Source organism: Gallus gallus, chromosome 1 (assembly GCF_016699485.2).
Source record: "Gallus gallus isolate bGalGal1 chromosome 1, bGalGal1.mat.broiler.GRCg7b, whole genome shotgun sequence".
Lineage (NCBI taxonomy): Eukaryota > Metazoa > Chordata > Aves > Galliformes > Phasianidae > Gallus > Gallus gallus.
The window spans coordinates 170,607,662-170,614,043 of record NC_052532.1 but is presented as its reverse complement, the minus strand read 5'-3'; positions in this window follow the sequence as shown (position 1 = coordinate 170,614,043).

Here is a 6,382-nt window from a genome sequence, read left to right as displayed (position 1 = left end):
CATTCAACCACCAACCCATCCCCACCATGCCCACTAACCACGTCCCTCAGTGCCACATCTCCAGTTTCCTTGAACACCTCCAGGGACAGTGACCCACCCACCTCCCTGGGCAGCTTGTGCCAGTGTATTACCACACTTTCTGAGAAGTAATTTTTTCTAATAGACAACTTGAACCTCCCTGGCACAACTTAAAGCAATTATCACTGTTGCCTGGGAGAAGAGGCCGACCCTTAGCTTGTTACAACTTCCTTTCAAGTGGTTGTAATGTTAGGTGCATCCTTTGGGGCAGCTCAGTCCCTTCCACATTCATGTTAGGACCCTAGATACTTCTGCACCTGAGCAGCATTTCTCCTGACCTTCCTTGAGATCACAGTTTAACTCTACAAGATGATCCTACAATAGTCATTACTTGGAGAACTACATAACAGAATGCAGTGAGGGTCACACAGCTTCTCTGAAGAGGTGAAACCTGGAAAACTTTCATGGCTCTGCTCTATGGCCTAAAACCTTTATGTCTCATTGCCATCTGACACTACAGGAAAAAAAAATGGAAAAAGAATGGAAAGAAAGAATTTTGAAGTTTGAGGAGAGAGATTTTGTACTGAAAGATGACAGGTATTTTTTATTTGGAAAAAGGGAAAGAAACATAAAACAAGATGTTTCCCACAAGAACAGTTCTCAAAAGATTTGAGGTAGTTATAGCTGTTGCACAGAAGGAACAGGACATCACAGGGGACTTGTTGCCTTAATGCAGGTCTACCATCCTCCTAAAGAACTTGAACTCAAAAATCATAGTTACATTAGCAAAGAAAAGGGACCAAGATCAATTTCTTGGAGCGCCAAGAGGAGGACTTCGTTACTGCAAAGGCACAGCTTGATCTTAGGACCTGCGTGCTGGAGAGATCCCCATGGGAAACATCTCCTCCAGTGACAGCTCCCATGCCACCACCCTCAGTCCATGTGGAAAGCAGGGCTGGCGGGAAGACAGTGTAGCAAGGTCATCCAAAGCCCAGAGGCAGGCTGAGCACTGCTCTCAACTAGCAGCAGCTACAGATGCAAGCAGCAAACCAACTGGTCTGGCCAGAAGAGATTTAGGTTAGACATAAGGAAAAACTTTTTCTCTCAGAGTATGGTCAGGCACTGGAATGGCTGCCCAGGGAGGTGGTGGAGTCGCTCTCCCTGGAGGTGTTCAAGAGGCGTCTGGATGAGCAGCTACGAAATATGGTTTAGTGGCTTGTAGTAGCAAGGGTAATGGGAGGATGGTTAGACTAGATGATCATGTACGTCCTTTCCAACCTTGTGCTTCTATGATTCTATGTGAGCAAATGCTGATTTTTCAGGTGGCAAAATGGATCATTACACCTGCTTTTCCCTTACCCCTTTTATCCTTGTCTTTGCACAGCTGATTTGGCTCACAGAACTAGCCTGAGACAACACTCTCTATTAGGTTATTCCTCACCCTTCAGCTGAGATTCATAACCCTTCAGCTTCTTTTCTTGATTTGAGGGACTTTCTATTTCACCTAGTTTTTGAAGCAAAGCCCCACTAATGACATTTCAGTGCATCCACTGTGATGAGTTCTAAGACACGGGAAATCAGAATTGCTTTCTCTTAAGCATCCCAGGAGACTATATATGATTATATTAAAATTTTAATCACAAGCTCCTTAAGTTACAGTCACAAAGGAGTCACTGTACAAGATAATTTCACAATATGAAATTCTTCTATAAATTTGTGTCAGCAGTTTGCTGCCTGGGAATTGTAAATCAGCTATTAACGAGCCAAATGGTTAACATTAAACCTGATATCTATATGCAAGGAAGAGACAAAAATCTCTCACAGGCTTACAAAGTTCTACATGTACTAGTCTGAACAACTTTATTCCGTTTCCTGGCTTGAGAGCCAACATCTGTTAGAAGTGCCACTGAATAATATTGCTCTACACCTGATCCACCTGATCTGTACAGTCTTGTACTCCTTTGGAATTGATGAGACACACTTTCATAACTGAAAAACTCTTCTAAAAGACTGACACACTGTAATGCACACTTAGTAACCAGAGACTAGATTTTTGGTTCATATGGATATAGTTCTAGCCCAGGCAAAAAGACAGTCAGCTACAAAACAAGCAGCAAAAGTCTACAGCCTCTTCTAGAGCTGTGCAGGCTCCTCAGCAGCTCAGAGCTCAACGTCTATCCCATGACCTGAGCCTGTCCTCTGACTTACAGGGCTGTTCCTTGAATATACAATTGCACAAAACAAAAATCTTGGCTTTTAGTAGTTTCTGGATCCCAGGATTCTAACTGAGCTCAAGCATATTGCTAGCTGTGCTTGAAATCGATTGTATTGCTTTTTTTGTTTCTATGTATACTTCTTAAAAAATCTCTTACTATTGTTAAAGGCTGCAAAAGGTGATGAGTAATACAGTGGATTCTGGTGATGAATTTGTAATGCAGCTAGAAACCGAATATTTAGATTTGAAATCCTAGCTCATTATTGAAATTAATTCTGAATGCCTGCAACTCTTTGCTAATGCCTTCATAGAAAACTACATTGTTTGCATCACTATGAGATTGCCCCATTCCTTCACTTGCACAATTGTCCTAATAATCAAGAGTGAACTTAGCCTCTGCAGGTGCAAGAGCATCTCCAAATAACACAAATGATTTGATAACTGAAATGAATCTGATTCGTGGGAGAAGTATTTTACAGGGTACTCATTCTTCTGCTTACTGATTTTTTGAGCATAGCTTAAGAGATCTGAATGGAATCATCACAAAGATTTAAATGTAAATGTAGGGCAGAGGCAGATAAACTGATTAATTAACTGATCAATTCTCTGAGGAGCTTAAAGACTATCTTGTAATTTACAAAGGGAGGTGTGGGATGCAGTGCCATCTTCACAAAGGTATCTCCCCATGTGGGAGTGTGTCCCATGAATAAAGGAGTTTCATTTCCCTCCCATCAACGATGCCCCTCCAGAGAAGCGCTGATGGGATGGAGATTGTCCTGCAGCACCAGGTGTGCTCCATCACAGCATTTGCCCAAAACCAGAGGGAGAGATAAGGATTTGCTGCTTGAGGCTCTCAAAGGGCAGCTTCAATCCACAACTCCTTCCAGCCACAGGTGTGCACAGTTGTGAGCTGTGAGCGTACAGCTATTTCACGTGTATGCATGGTGAGGCATCTCATTGCAAATCAGTTGGGACCACGTTCAGACCATCTCCTCTAGGTGCCTGCAGCCGTTGCCATGCCAACTAGTAAGACAGTGATGGGTAATTTGGGCTCCCCACGCTCCACGGTTGCCAGACTCTATTCCTTATATAGGCAAGAGAGAGAAGAAGGCATCTAAGCTAGGCATCTAAAATCAACACGCTGACTGCACACCCCGCTGCCACCCCCAGGCAGCTGCTATGTTCCTGGCTGGTCCCCACAGGCAAGGGGACCCACTGAACATTCACCACTCCTAAACCCGCTTCCTTGTTTGATTTCCTCTTCCAATGTGTCATTCAGAAGTGACAGTGTGGCACCTGGGAAGCGGTCCAAATCCATGCACTTACGCATTTTCAACGTGAAGTGCTCAGCATCACTTGGCAGCCAGAGCTTTCTGCTCTTCACAGTATTAGAAGCATTTTTCTTTCTTTGCAGTCAGGTAGAAAAGAACTCTACCACTGCATCTCAAAGGGTTCTTTCATGCATTTCCAGATGTTTCATCCTGGAAATGTATTCCACAGATATAAAATCAGATAGATCTTCTTTAAGCTTCAGAATAAAGGTGAAATATCCAGGAAAAGATTTAAGAGTTAAACATTTTTTGGCTGGAGCACCTGTCCTGTGAAGAAAGGCTGAGGGAGTTGGACTAGTTTAGTTTTGAGAAGGTTCCGGGGAGACCTTGTTGCAGCCTTTCAGTACTTGAAGAGAGCTTATAAGCGGGAGGAGGAGCAACTTTTCACATGGTCTGATAGTGATAGGACAAACAGGAATGGCTTTCAACTAAAAGAGGGGAGATTTAGGTTAGATGTTTGGAAGAAACTCTTTAGTCAGAGAGTGGTGAGGCATTAGCACAGGCTGCCCAGAGGAGGTGTGGGTGCCCTATCCCTGGAGGTGTTCAAGGTCAGGTTGGATGGGGCCCTGGACAGCCTGAGCTGGTGGGTGGCAGCCCTGCCCATGGCAGGGGGTTGGAACTGGGCAGGCTTTGAAGTTTTTTCCAACCTAAGCAGTTCTATGATTCTGTGATCCCACAGTTTCAGTCAGAAATGCTCTAAGATCTTGAGACAGCTGCCAGACATGCAAATCGTGAAAAACTTTCTCTGCAACTACTCATGGAAATTCAAGTATGTTCCGGGTTAGTTCATACTTTGTGGAAAGATGTCAATCCCCTTTGCTTCTTCTGTGCTTCTTCCATTTTTATGCATGCAGCAGAGCGTCTAGCATTGGTAATCTGCAATATTGATTTCTCCTTGAGTTTGGAGAGTTTTGTCTTGTTTGGTTGTTGTTGTGTAGACATATTTATGATCTGTTTAGTTTTCTGTAGGCATATTATTGTACATTTATGATAGGAATCACCAAGGAAATGACTTTTAGTAAAGAAATGGCCCTTATGCAGGCAGCAGAAGTAGGTGCAATTTGTGACATGCTTCAATTCCTGGAGGAGTTCATTCTTGATGTTCAGATAACACGCTGAGGCTTGTTTGAATGGACAAGAATTTCATTATTCCAGCAGAGTGAAATCTCTGACAAGAGTGACCATCTGGGAACTTCAGTAACCCAAACAACCTTCAAGGGGAACACATCCAGAAAGAGCAAGTTTAGGTACCTTGTTCACAATTACTTCAGTCGGGATTCAGGTCTCTCCCCTCATTTGATCCTTATGAAAGCTTAGTTCCTCATCCAACCTCAGGATCTAAGATTTTCCATGGAGTAAAAAAGGCTTCCTAAGAGAAGCCCATAGCACAGTAAGAATCCAAAAGAAAAAAGAGATACCTCTTCCACTACGTGTTGACTATGGAGAATTAGCTTAAACAAGATTGCCGAGTTGTTTGACAGCAATAAGAAGTGATGAACCCCATGCTTGGTGGCTTTCTGCAGTAGTCGGTGACCTTAGTACTTTTCTGGGCATCAGCAGGAGACTTTAAGCTTGATTTGATGATCCAGGAAAAGCCAGTGGATAATGTGGTGAGAAGGTCTGAGATGTTCTGCAAAGCTGTGCTGCTGCAGTGACCCCTTCTATGCTCTACACAGGGCTAGGTTCAGAAAGCTTCATCCCTAGACCATCTAGATTACTATGGTCCATCTAAGACATAGCAAAAGCATGAATATTTGAAGCAAGTTTATTATTGACAAGGGTGGGATGTAGGCTGTGAGCCAGCTCAACCTCCTGGAAAGTGTTATTCACCAATGCTGGTTTGTGCGGGCAGGAATTCAAGTGCATTCTTTAACTGTAGGCAGATCTGATCAGTCACCAACATGCCCTTCCTCTACCCAAATCTTCGCCACGTCTGAGAAATACACTCCTTCTGCCCACCAACACTCTTGTCTTGCTCAAATTCACCTTCAGCCATCTGGCTTTCACTTGCAGCTGAGCCCTTCCAAGGCACAGGGTTACTGGAGTGGCAGTAAATGCCGGTAATACATGTACCAGCCCTCTGCTAGCGCTTGAATTAATGTTACTGAAGCACCTCACCTTGTGGGTGGCTGTGAATACTAAGAAGAGGTAAGAGGAATGATTCTTCCAGGAATCCACCAACAGAAGATCTGGTGATAGGGACATTATTTCCCATCCTTTAGCCAAGTATACAATCCCACAATGAATGTTTTAACCCTTGAGTGACAAACCAGTAAATTGAAATTATGCTTTCAAAGCTGTTTGTTGAACACCCATGGGCCATTTTTAAATACTGGCTCTATGTAGGAATTGCACAACTAATGGAAGGGTAATCTGAAGGCAGAAAAAGAAAAGACAATGTTTTTTGTGTATGTGTCAGTCACCCTTAACCATTTGCTCAGCGTGGAGGGGCCTGGCATGTGGATTCCAATTTGTAACTTTGGCACACGTGGACTGAAATCAGTGACGCCCACTGACTGAGTCAATATTGCCTGAAAAGAGTGAAGGCTGCCAAGCTAAGCTCTTTGATGTTACCAAGCTGGTCATTGTTTTGCTGAAACGTCATCCTCTGACATTTGAGGCAGATTCATAAAGAAATTGAAGGAAGATTGAGTGCTGAGTGCATGACAGTGGCACTTGTGCATTAAAATGGGTGTGGAAACTGCACTGGTACAGGCATTTTATCTGCAGCAGACCGGGCTTCACAGCAAGATGCCTGGTGTGACACAGGAGCAAACAGCTGGGGCAAAAGGCATATGCATCTACTTCAGCATATAAT